Below are 13458 nucleotides of genomic sequence, written 5' to 3'. Positions count from 1 at the left end.
ATATATATATATATATATAGATATAAATATATATAAATATATATATATATATATATATATATATAGATATAAATATATATATATATATATATATATATATATATATATATATATATATATATATATATATATATATATATATATAAAATTCTGCTCACTTGCAAACTGAAAACAAATACAATTTATCAACTTAAGAGCCTGAAAATCTGTGTGCTCCTTTATAACTTCTGAAAATGATGTGTAACTGCGAAAGTTGGCGTTGTCAGCGAGAGCCATGCATCATTGTTAATATCCAGTCCATCTGAAACAGTTCATTTGCATCATTCTGCTGGCTGTGCAGAAACCGAGCCTCCTGCTCATTTCACATGTCATCAGTGGCCCAATGGAGAGGCTTCCGGCTGAGACCTTTCTCTCTTTCTAGGAATGAAAATCTGATCGGATGAAATTTGTGCCAGCCTTTAATTGTGAGGGTTTGAATGCATTTTCAAACGTTCATTATATTCCCTAGTTAAGGCATAAAAAGAAGTGTCTGTGCAGTGCTGAGAGTCAGTAGTGGGATTTGGAGATCAAGAAAAATAAAAACACAAGGAACAGAACAGCGAGCTGATGATCCATCACACACACACACTTCTATCTGGACAGGTGTCTGAATGAGTGAGGGAGAATTTCACAGTGAGTGTTTGAGAGAATCAGATTAAAGGAGACGTGCGTGTTCCGCTGCCGCTCTCCTGCGTTTCTGCCACTAGCTGATATAAGAGCGAGACACACTACCATTTGTGACAATCATCTTAACTCGGCATGTGGCTTTAGCGCTGTGAAAATGCCATTTCAGCACCTCAGGATTTTGCCTCTCATTTCAGTCAGGCTGCTGCAGAGCGAGTGGGTGTTAAGGCAGACAGCTAAGGTGTGGTGTAGTGCTTTCTAAAAGCACAGCTCGGTACCTGCAGGCTCCACTGCTAATCCTGCACAGCTTCAAGCACTCACAGAGGCCCTGCTGAGGAAAAGCACAAACCCCACCTGACAGTGACTAGTGTTATCACTCACTGCCTCTGAATGCTGAAAAACCTAAAACCAAACCTTTATTTATAAAAAAAAAAAAAAAAAATTAAAAAAAAAAAAATAAAAATTAAAAAAATAAAAAAATAAAAAATAATAAAAAAAAAATATAATAATAATAATAATAATAAAAACACCATATTGTGCTTGATGCATGAAAACACAAACCATTTGACCGTCCACTAAAATACAATGTCTTTTGTACGTTTCTTTCTCGGGAGTGATGTGATGTGACACGAGACAAAAACAGAGGTGAATTATTTTGGCATAATCACAGAGACTGAAGCATGTTATTACTCGAGTCTCCACTAATGACGATGTTAAAGTTATTAATGAATGACACACTACATTTGAACAGTTTATAGCTAAGATTTAATGTTTGTGGAACATCCAGGAGACAAGGTAGTGCCTATATCATGTTATTTACATTTACGGCATTTAGCAGACACCCTTATCCAGAGTGACTTACAATTTATTTCAGTTTATACAACTGAGCAATTGAGGGTTAAGGGCCTTGCTCAGGGGCCCAGCAGAGGCAGCTTAGTGGACCTGGGATTTGGACTCATGACCTTTCCGAGCAGTAGTCCAGTGCCTTAACCACTGAGCTACCACATCCCTGTTATATCAGTGATATCTCCCCAAGTATTATCAACAAAAACAATTTTTTCTTGGTTTATTAGTTTAGGATTAGCCTTAGTTTAATGCGACCTGTTCACCATACAAGCCTCGATGTATGAGCTGAAATTATAGGAACAATAACATACCGTATTAGAGGGTGCAGATTAATATTAACTTATTTTTTCAAAGTTAGGGCCAGAACGACTGCTGTGATGCTGTACAAAAATAAAGCAAATGTTCTGACCAATCAAATCAAATTCGAGAACTCAACAGTATTTGATATCATCATTTAATACAACACTGTTGAACTACCTATTAAAACTAACTGGCAAGGTTCAGTTACATTTCTGGCATTTTGCAGTTGCCCTTATCCTGGTCGACTCTCATTTAATACAGCTGAGCGTTTGAGTGTTAAGGGCCTTGCTTAGGGGCCCAGCAGTGGCAGCTTGGTGGACCTGGGATTTGAACTCACAGCATTCCAACCTGTAGTACAACACCTTAACCACTAAGTCAGTAGCAACTCGGACAGGGACATTATCATGGATGTTCCACATATAGTTTTAAAACTGTGGTCACTTTGGAGAAAACTGTGGAAGAACATTTTGTATAGGTTTTATGAAAAGACTTTATTCTTCTTTGTCCATTTGTTTTACTAACGTCAACAAAGAGGGACAAAGAGAAGTTCAATGACAGTAAACTAGTATTGTATTTTAACAGTTTTTATTGTTGGTACTGGTGTAGAAGGAATAAAGCGTTTCAGAATGTGCTGTTACTGGAAATGAATTCATTTCAGAGTGGAAAAGTAACTCAGCTACATGTCAGCCTAAATCACACCAACCTTGTAGGATTATTTTCCTATAACATTTCATCCGATAGTGTTTAATTCCTTCGAAAATTTCCCTTTCACCACATCTTGCATTCTGATTCATGACTTTCTACTAAAGACATTGTAATGTAAAAGCTCCGACATTTGACCTCTTCTCTGGAACATAAAATTACAGTACATCTTGTAATTTTACAACACACAACTCTCAGAGAACACAGTCAGTGATTGTGTAGTTGGAAAAGGAACTTTACTTTCAAACATTACTCCATCAAAAAAAATCCATATCTGGAGGGCATTAAGACCCTGCGGCAGAGACCAGAAGATCATGTTTACTAAAACTCCCTGAGGTAAACAGAGGGAACATAAACAACTGTTGACTGTACAGCTCTCCAGAAGGCTGAACATTTAGAAAAGATTTAAGACACAAAATAGAGCTGAATAAAACAATCCTCCACAGCAGAACACTGATTACACCCAAACCCTGATTAAGTTCTTCAAACCCCAAGGAGGCAATGATGTACTAATGATCTACTCTCTCATCTGCTAAACAGTCTCATCAGTCAACAAGCTCACTCTGGAGGGTCTGAAGCTCTCCTCATTTTACATTTAATACTTAAGAATTTTGTCTTAAAGTGGAGTTCATCCCGGATAAGTGCTATAAAAATAAATTGCTTTTAAATAAATATAATTGAATTATTCCCCAATATATTAGTTTTATTGTACAATGACTAGTCATACATTTTGATTTGCTTTGCGTTTGCTGTTGATAATTCAGCTATTTTTCGGCTATAACTCCCAGCTATTTTGATCGATGTGTCTGTGTGGGTTCTGGCATAGCAGCATATAGCTGGCTTATAGCTTCATGTCAGTTTTTTTTAAAAATAATTACATCTTAAATCATAAAATAACTTCTCGTAAATGGTTTGGTAATCAGAGTCAAACTCTGAAGCTAGGTAGCTAAATAAATTAGGATTGGAAGTCTGGAGCCAACACCACGTCCTTCAATTTCGTCCTTCAAAAACATTTCTTCAGTGATTGCATTGCATAGTTACAAACTGTACTGAATAAAAAAATACTGTTTTTAAAAATAATACAACAAAAAAGGATCCAAAACAGACGCCTTAAGAAATCTGAAATTTAACTTAAAGATGTGTTTTGGTTGTTCAAATATGCCTTATGTCAGTGTTCGGTGGATCACCGTAACCCTGGCCAGGATATTGTGGTTGAATGAAAATCTATAAAATGTACACAAATGACTTTCTGTGGACCTAAAGACACTCTGAGTCATGCTATAGAAATAGAAGCAATGCACATTTTATAAAGTACATCGTGAATCATATACCTGTACATATATACATTGACTTGCTTTGAAACTCAAAGAGTTTCAAAATTCCCCTCACAGTCATGCACCACAGCTTACAGTCTTAATTTGTCAGTTTGTTGAATCAAAAACCATAAGACATTAGAAAAAATTATTTTTTTTATTTTATTTTATTTGCAAATATATATAGCACCCTGTCATATACAGTGTACGGTCTAGAAAGGAGTGTAAGGGATTTTACCTGAGAGAGACAGGAGTCACCTAAATCAGAGCTGCGGGACTTCTCAGCATAGCACAGCAATATACAACCCATAAACATGCAATCTATACACCAAATACTAAAACAACCAAGCCCTCACGTCTACAAGCAAAAGAGCTAGAGTTTAGAAACAAAGGGCTAAATGTTGCTCTCAGCCTCAACCTTTGGCTCTGTAATGTGAAAGTGCGAGTAGGCTGACCTTTGCGCTCAGAGCGTTTCTTTCGCCTCCTCTTGAACCTGGTCCTCATGAGGCAGTAGTAGGCACCCACGCAGGGCGGGCAGTCCAGCAGAAGCGCCATGCTACACTGTCAGCCACTAAAAGCAGCTGCCTCTACCTCTCTGTCCTGTACTCTTCCTGACACACACGCTCGAGGTGTGGAGGTGTGAGTCGTCCCTCTCCTAGTGCTGGTCTAGCGAAGGCATGGAAACTGGCGCACATGCACTCATTCGCGCACATGCACGCGTGAGCGCGCACAAGCATACACACATGCACGTGGTCTGCTGCTCCTCCCCTCCCATCTTCCACACTCGGGAAGAAGAGAAGGAGAAAGAATGGGGTAAAATGAACAGAGCTGCTCGGACAAACTCTCATTTAGGTTGTTATTATAATTATTGGCACCCTTCAGGAGTATACATGGGAATGAGAGTATAAAAATATGGCACACAATGTTTTTGATGCAAAATGACTGAAGTAGCCTTTGGCTCTAACAAAAGACTCTCACATGAACACAAGACCAAAAGTAATGTGACCGCCAAAGGAATTTAAAATTTCAGAATTGTTTTTTTATTGCTCTTCTTATCAATATATGAGGTTGCACACTGAAAAAATAGGAGAAAAAAAGGAGGGAAAAAAGGGTCTCAATTTCACAGATGTCAAAAAGGGAAGGAAGGAAGGAAGGAAGGAAGGAAGGCAGACAGACAGACAGGGAAGAAAGACAAAAAGACGAAAGAATGAATATAGGAAGGAAGGAAGGAAGGAAGGAAGGAAGGAAGGAAGGAATCAAGGGCATAACAGAGAGATAAAAACAATATAACTGAAGACAAATAATAAGGAATGAATGCAGAGAGATGGGTAGGAGAGGAAGGAAGGAAGGAAGGAAGGAAGGAAGGAAGGAAGGAAGGAAGGAAAAAAGGATGGCAGACAGATAGATAGACAGGGAAAAAAGACAAAAAGATAAAAAGACAAGAAAGAATGAATATAGGAAGGAAGGAAGGAAGGGCATAACAGAGGGAGAAAAACAATAGATAAAAAAGAAATGAAATAAGGAAAGAAGGGAGACAGGAAGGTGGGGAATAAGGGAGGAAGGGGGGAAGAGGGGAAGGAAGGAAGGAAGGAAGGAAGGAAGGAAGGAAGGAAGGAAGGAAGGAGAGCAAGAAAGATAGGAAGGCAAAGAAGGATGGATGGAGCGAAGAAAAAAATACAAAAATAGACAAAGGAAGGAATGCAGGAAGGAAGAGAAATGGATGAATGAAGCATCTAAAATGTGAAACTGCACACTCAGAAACCCCCCTGTAGTCACTACAGGTGCCTGAGGGCAGTTTTGGGGCTGGTGCTCCAGGGCTTCAACACTAAATTCATCCATTCAAATGAGCTTGAAATGTTTTGCTTGGGGTCCAAGATACATTATTAATGTGGAAATCTCCAATTTTACAATTCTTGTAACACTAAGTGAAGATGCTCAGTGCTGTTATTCTTTCCAGAGCTTTTATCACAACCAAAAAAAGATTCTATAATACTTATATAATACTTCTTGTTAATTGTCTGAAACTTTTGTAAAAAGAGAGACTTATGTAGGAGAGACAGACCACAACCTGTGTGTGCGCACGCATGTTCTGGTGTATGCCATTTAGTGCTAGCTGGTAGGCAGAGAGCTATAGAGAGTCTTTCTGATGTCCTCTAAGCTCCAGTGACTTCAGCTTTAGCCTGCAGCAGCACAGACAGGCAGCAAGCGTTTTCCTCATAGAGCCAGAGAAACATCATTAACCAGCACTATGCCATCTCTGTGCTGGAAGCAGAAAGTGTCGCTTCTCCTAAAGCAAACAAAAGCTGCACAAATTCCAACAATGAAGCCCAACATCAGTGTACTGTACATCCTGTGATAAAGGTTTATATCTGAGCTTCAAACCACATTAAACTCTTCAGAAAAATAACCATATCATCAATATCCTGAACAAACAGCCACAACACTTCCCAACACACAACACTTCCCAACACACAACAGAAACACCCGACACACAGAACTTCCAACACACATCACTTACCAACTGCCACAACACTTACCAACTGCCACATCACTTACCAACTGCCACAACATTTACCAACTGCCACAACATTTACCAACTGCCACATCACTTACCAACTGCCACAACATTTACCAACTGCCACAACATTTACCAACTGCCACATCACTTACCAACTGCCACATCACTTACCAACTGCCACATCACTTACCAACTGCCACATCACTTACCAACTGCCACAACACTTACCAACTGCCACAACACTTACCAACTGCCACAACACTTACCAACTGCCACAACACTTACCAACTGCCACAACACTTACCAACTGCCACTACACTTACCAACTGCCACTACACTTACCAACTGCCACAACACTTACCAACTGCCACTACACTTACCAACTGCCACTACACTTACCAACTGCCACAACACTTACCAACTGCCACTACACTTACCAACTGCCACTACACTTACCAACTGCCACAACACTTACCAACTGCCACAACACTTACCGACACACTACACCTACCGACACACTACACCTACCGACACACTACACCTACCGACACACTACACCTACCGACACACAACACTTCCGACAGACAACACTTCCCAACTGCCACAACACTTCCCAACTGCCACAACACTTCCCAACTGCCACAACACTTACGAACTGGAACAACACTTCCCAACACACAACACTTACGACACACAACACTTCCCAACTGCCACAACACTTACAAACTGCCACAACACTTCCCAACACACAACACTTACGACACACAACACTTGCCAACTGCCACAACACTTCCCAACACACAACACTTACGACACACAACACTTGCCAACTGACACAACACTTCCCAACACACAACACTTACGACACACAACACTTGCCAAGTGCCACAACACTTCCAACACACAACACTTCCCAACACTTCCCAACTGCCACAACACTTCTGACACACAACACCTCCCAACTGTCACAACACTTCCGACACACAACACTTCCCAACAGACATTTTTTACATTAATTACATTAACTCAGTATAACTTTATTAATCTTTAAAACAGATTTTTTTTCTTTTACTATAAAATTTATCTGAACATCAAATAAAGATATCAGAACACACATGTTGTGTGTGTAAAGGAGCACAGTGAGCCTTTTTATTCTAGCATGAGATGATTCACTCCACACTATAATGTAACTCCACCACTCTTAAGTCTGTGTCCATGGATTTTAACATGCTTGTTTCACAGTTTCTAAAATATCATATGCAGTATGACAGTGTTTTTCCCTAAAGATAGACAAAAAGAAGTCTAATAAAAGTAATGAATAATACATTTTCAAAATAATCTCAAATGCCCAGGTAGTTTACTGTGGGACTTTGTTCCAGTAGCAGTGGTACAATGTGAAGGACACAACACAGCTATGGCGCCATCTTTTGGTCAAGCCAGCCTTCAAAAAGGTGATGGAGGATAAGACCCATACACAGACAGAAAAACACACTTTTAAGAAGCAAAAAAAAAACAAAAAAACAATAATATTGTATACTGAATATAATGTAGCCTCTACTGAAGTTGACTACTTAAGTTTGAAAGGAAGAATGCAAGGGTGGAAGGAAAGTAGGAAGGAGGAGGGAAGGAAGGCACACAAGAAGGATTAAAATAAGGAAGGAAGGAAGGAAGGAAGGAAGGAAGGAGCACAAGAAGGATAAAAGGAAGACATGAGAGAAACATATCAGGCAGGCAAAAAAAGCAGGAAGGGAGAAAGAGGAGAAGGAAGGAAGGAAGGCATACAAAGAAGGACTGAAGGAAATGGCACACAAGAGGCATGCATAAAGAACGCCAGACACATGCATAAAGAAGCGATCGGTTAGGAACAGCAGTGACACTGATTTATAAAAGTTCTGTTAAAGGAAACTGTACACATTTCTGCCCCTTAGCATCACCTCAGCAACACGAAAGCACCCCACTCACATTATCTCTGCAGCTGAACTGTTCCGGCACCAAAGCTCAGTGTGTCACCTGTTTAAAGATTAAACCTACAACACCTCCTAAAGGCACAAAACGGTACTGCAGAATCACCTCAAATAAGCTACTTTTTTATTACAGAAATGTTTATATTACATTACATTTAATATTAATGTTTATTACTGCTTTCAAATTCAGAAAAAAATAACAGGATTAAAATGAATATTGTTGTGTACATTGTTGTATAGTCTGGTTCTGACTCAAGGTGCTGATAAAAGTCATGCTGTAGTTGCCCGACTCAAACACAAACACACACACAAGCAAAAGGACACACACACACACGCACACACACACATGTATACACGCGCACTCACGTTCAACACCAAAAAAAAAAAGTTCAACAGGAAAAAAAGTTCAACAGGATTGCTGCCATGCCTCTCATTCAATCATGTTTTTTCTAAACTCTTTCAAATTTTACTGACCAACAAATCTCAATCTCAATCTCTCTCTCTCTCTCAATCTCTCTCTCATTACCTTCTAATCAATACATGATTTTCTTTTTCCCCGTGTTTCCGTTTTCTTTCTTCATGTAGACTATCATCGCTCTTTCAGATTTTCTGCCCAGATGTTACTCAGTACAGTGGGAATGTGAGCTCGTAGCATATTCAGGACCAGGAGTCATCTAAATTTAAATTCAAATGTATTTCTATAGCGCTTTTAACAATGCACGTTGTCTCATAGCAGACACACAAAAAATAAGAAACACAGCACAGATAATATTATAAATACAAAGATTAATATAATACAAAATTCAAGATGAATATTGTACTTATATTTGGTTTGTATTTATCCCCAATGAACAAGTCTGAGGTGACTGTGACGAGGAAAAACTCCCTGAGATGGAAGAGGAAGAAACCTTGAGAGGAAGAAACCAGACTCATAAGAGGACCTCGTCCTCATTTGGGTGACATTTCTCAGTACAAACTTGGTTCCAAACTGCTCTTCAGCCTCTCATATCTTTCCCTCTCTCTCCCAACACACACTCTTATCAGAAGCGCTTCATTTCTGGTACATGCAAGTTGGAAACTGAAACAAAGCAAAACTAAGGAACTTCAATAGAGTTGTGATCTAATCCCAAAAGCATTAGAACTTCAGATGGTCAGCGAACAGCCAAGCATGCTGCATGATTAGGATTTGATCGAATCGTTTGTGCACGTCCTCGTCATTGTGCTTCTTCACGGCCCTGATTTACACACATTTTACCTTACGGACATAGTTTTGAAAGCAGGTCAGCAAACTCGAGTGTTCATGTTAGCACTGTCCAGTCATTCTGTAGCAATATGTGAATAAGATTATTAAAATATATTGGAAAAAGAACAGAACATGAAAAAGTCATGGATTTGGTTTTGACAGATAAAATATGTCTCTTTGAAGAACACTACAGTAGGTTTTTTTTCCTTTCCTTTTTTTTCGGTAGTGGTGATGTGGGTGTGTTATTTGGGGTTATTTGTCACATAGACGTGACCGAAAAGGGAAATTCTTAATACTAAAATCGCCCGAGTCTGATCTTGTTAGGAAGCAGAAATGGTTCTTGGTTCAAGGGCCCAACAGTGGCAGCTTGGCAGTGCTAAGGCTTGAACTCCTGATCTTCAACCTGGCTCAAACTTTGAGCTAATTCTGTATATACAGAACGTATTTAGTGATTAGACGTATTTAGTGATTCTGCAGCTAATATGTTGGCTGCTGCTGCTGTATTTTTTATTACTCCTGTGATCTGCTTTTCCATCCACATGCTCTACAGTCCCTACAGGTGACTCTTATATTTTGCTGCAATATTTCATATTTCTGATGCAGCTATTTTGTTGGTGAATTTGTGAAATTGTAAGCACAGGATTCTTCAATTAAACTCCACCCACAGAAGACACACGTGATTATTGTCATTTCTATGATAGCTTTGTTTAACGCGAGTGAACGGAAGAGTGTTTTGGCTGAATGTGTATTGTGATGACATCACACGTCTTATGTAAGGTAAATAGTGAAGAGAAAAGGGGGGGGGGGGTGATGAGCAGGACTTACACAATTCAGTTCGATTCAGCTGTTGGGACTGGACTTCTGCTGGATCAGCTGACCTGTTGCAGACAGAGAATGATTTTGATTTAGATTTTTAAATCTGAAGTCTAAGATAAGCATTTTAAAAGATCCACTACAATCTGCTATACTGACGGTATATAAAAAAAAAACCTTCACTATTTAGCAATTTTACGATCGCAGAAATGAACCCAAAATTAAGCAATCTCTCTGATACTCGGCTGAGCGGGAGATCAAAACTGCCATGTGATGTCATCACAACACAATATTCAGCCAAAGACTTCCTGATTCAGGTGCATCACACATACAGTACGTATGAGCTCTAAACAATTCCATGTGTCTTCACTGTAGGAGTTTAAAAGAAGAATCCTGTGCTTGCGATTTTGAAAAATGTAAGTCGTTTTCTGTTAAAACAAACACAATCACAAAACCTCTTTAAAATCCTGGAGGAACTGATACAAGCAATTTATTATTATTATTTTATTTAACAACAAAGGCCACAGTATTTAGTTTTACATTTCTGTTCGATTACATTAATCGTTGCTAAAATTGAGGGAAGGAGGCGCTGTGTGAAATGAATATACTAATCATTTTATTAGGGAAAATGAAATGTCATCACTGTTTTGATTTAGTACATGATTTTAGCCCTAATTTCTGCCACTGACAACGATCTGGGGCTGTAATTTTATCACACAGCAGGGTTGGAAATAAACACAACACCAACCTGCCAAACAGGGAGAAATTTCTGGCACCTCGTGTTAAACCTCATTTACCACACATGTGCACTGCAGAATCTGTACATAATCACTGACCACTTTATTTTAACAATCATTTGATTGAAACTGTCCAAACAGCCAATCACGTGGCAGAAGGGCAATGTGTCATCATGCATGTCCAGCTTCACAGTTAAAACGTTCACAGTTTACCTCAGTTTACCGTTTTACAGTTGGACAGACAAGAGCTGACTATATGCGACAAACGCACCTAGACAACAACAACAAAGTTTCCAGTTATTCCCTCGCATGCACTAGTGTCATATTAAAATTGTTGCATAAATGATTCGAATACGTTTAAATCAGTCACAGTTATTATGCCGTGTGTCATTTGTTTTAATCACTCGGGTCATCCGGAATGGCTATACGGATAAGTGGATGGCTAAATTGAACAATGGAAGGAACAATGGAAATGTGTATATATATATATATATATATATATATATATATATATATATATATATATATATATATATATATATATATATATATATGTATAGACACACACTGTATAATACATACATACATACATACATACATGCGTACCAGGAAGCATAGTCATTCAACTCCAAAGGTTTTACACCCAAGCGCCAAGCGTCATTCTCTCTTCATCTAAAAACAGCGTCAAATCTTTCTTTCTGGCTGTCTGTGTTTATGTTTTGGATACAAAGGACAATCAAATCAAATCCAGTCAGCCAATCGTATTTTCGGTGCCAACTATAGCCTAAGCTTTCTGTTCTTGAACCCCACTTCCTGTTGCCACAATTCAGCCAGATTAATTCGAGAGCACAGATTAGGAACCTACATGCATGTAGAAACGTTGACCAGACCTGCACCTGAAGTCCACCGCAAAAAGTTTTAGTTTTACATGCAGTCATCTTGTCTGTGTCTGTACTAATGTACTGAACTAGCTAACTAGCTCAGCAGCCGTGTGCTTTAAGTCGCTTGAATGTATAATCTTCTGGTATGATTCTGACTCGTGTGTCATATCTGCTTGACTCAGTTGGATCCAGTGTTGTGTCACTTAATTTGCCGTGTTGTGTAGTTTTTGTCGTGTGAAAGTGACTGCTGGTGATAATTCATCCTAACACTGATTGGCAGCAGATAAAGCAACCAAACGAATGAAGATGAAGGTTGTACAAAAGCGCGAGAGTCTTTTGTGCGATCTATAATGAAAAGTGTTAAACAACCAGGTCATTAAATTACAATACAGCTAGCATGGCCTGTAAAATGATACGTCACATCCCTATTAGTCCGTGTCTCTAACCCAGCGTGACCACTTTCTCAATGAAAAGCATGTTTTAAATCAACTTTAACAGTCAGACTTGACAGTAAAAACAGGCCTCGCTCCAAAGCCACAGAGTCAGAAAGAAAATGAAACACAGTCTGAAGCCAAAACCCCAAAAAGGAAGCAGTGTTTGGGGAAAAGAACAGAAAGCTAAGAATAATGTGCGGTTAATAAAAGCTCTATAAGACATTCCTACCATGCAGCCTAAACTAACATGCTCTTCAAATTTACACTCGCAGACTTGGATGTTGGCATGCTAGCCTGATTCACTGCTCGGATTTACACTCCGTTCCAGGGCAGTAGAGTAGTTTTAGTTGCAGTAATCAGAACTAGCAATTTCATACCCATCGATATTTCTCCTCTGATCAACTGAAACATACGTAAAAGCGATTTATGTTCTAACATTATTGGTGCTTTAAATCATCTGTGGTGAATAAATCCTAGAATAAAAATACTAAAATCTCCTCTCAGCTGCATAACTCTTGTCTGTGCATGTGATTGTGCAGTTAGGAGGTGAGAGCAGATCACAGGTAGTTCTGAAGATAAAGAGATGTTTGTATCGCTGATCAGAGATGGATAAACTGCTATTTAGCCATCTATCAATATAATGAGTCAGCCAAAAACAATCTTGTGCTATATTCAATTCACACGGTCTCAAAGCAGAAACGGAATAAAATAAATAAATAAATATTTTTAAAGTTTAATATTAAGTTACTATAGATCTCTAACGATTATCCCTAATGAGCAAGCTGGAGGCAACGTTGGCAAGAAAAAACTCCCTGAGGTGATATGAGGAAGAAACCTTGAGGGGAACCAGACTCAGAAGAGAACCTCATCCTCATTTGGGTGACACTGGACAGTAAATAATGTAAATGTAAATAAGGTCCTTCCTACAACAGGTTGTACTGTAGTTGAGTTGAATTAAGCCACCAAGAGCCTCCTAGAAACTAACAGTTCAGCGTATTTACGAGTTCACCACAGACCCAAGTCTTTCTGAAGTCTTCAAACGAT

At 38.9% G+C, this 13458-nt stretch overlaps 1 protein-coding gene across 4 annotated transcripts in view; it reads right to left on the bottom strand.

The window, feature by feature from the left end:
* adarb1b (adenosine deaminase RNA specific B1b) overlaps positions 1-13458 on the bottom strand; it is a 165026-nt gene that overhangs the window by 46450 nt on the left and 105118 nt on the right. For 2 of the 4 annotated variants that reach the window (XM_060876839.1, XM_060876840.1), the window contains exon 4: positions 10375-10427. The exons of 1 other annotated variant lie outside the window; for it this stretch is intronic. The gene's annotated coding sequence lies outside the window, so the exon portion shown is untranslated. Of the gene's footprint in view, positions 1-4279; positions 4298-10374; positions 10428-13458 lie in introns of those variants that run through there. One more of the 4 variants, XM_060876838.1, reaches the window with a different exon arrangement.

This window comes from Tachysurus vachellii, chromosome 8, assembly GCF_030014155.1.
Source record: "Tachysurus vachellii isolate PV-2020 chromosome 8, HZAU_Pvac_v1, whole genome shotgun sequence".
Lineage (NCBI taxonomy): Eukaryota > Metazoa > Chordata > Actinopteri > Siluriformes > Bagridae > Tachysurus > Tachysurus vachellii.
The sequence above is the reverse complement of the archived record's forward strand: the minus strand, read 5'-3'. Positions and strand labels throughout refer to the sequence as shown.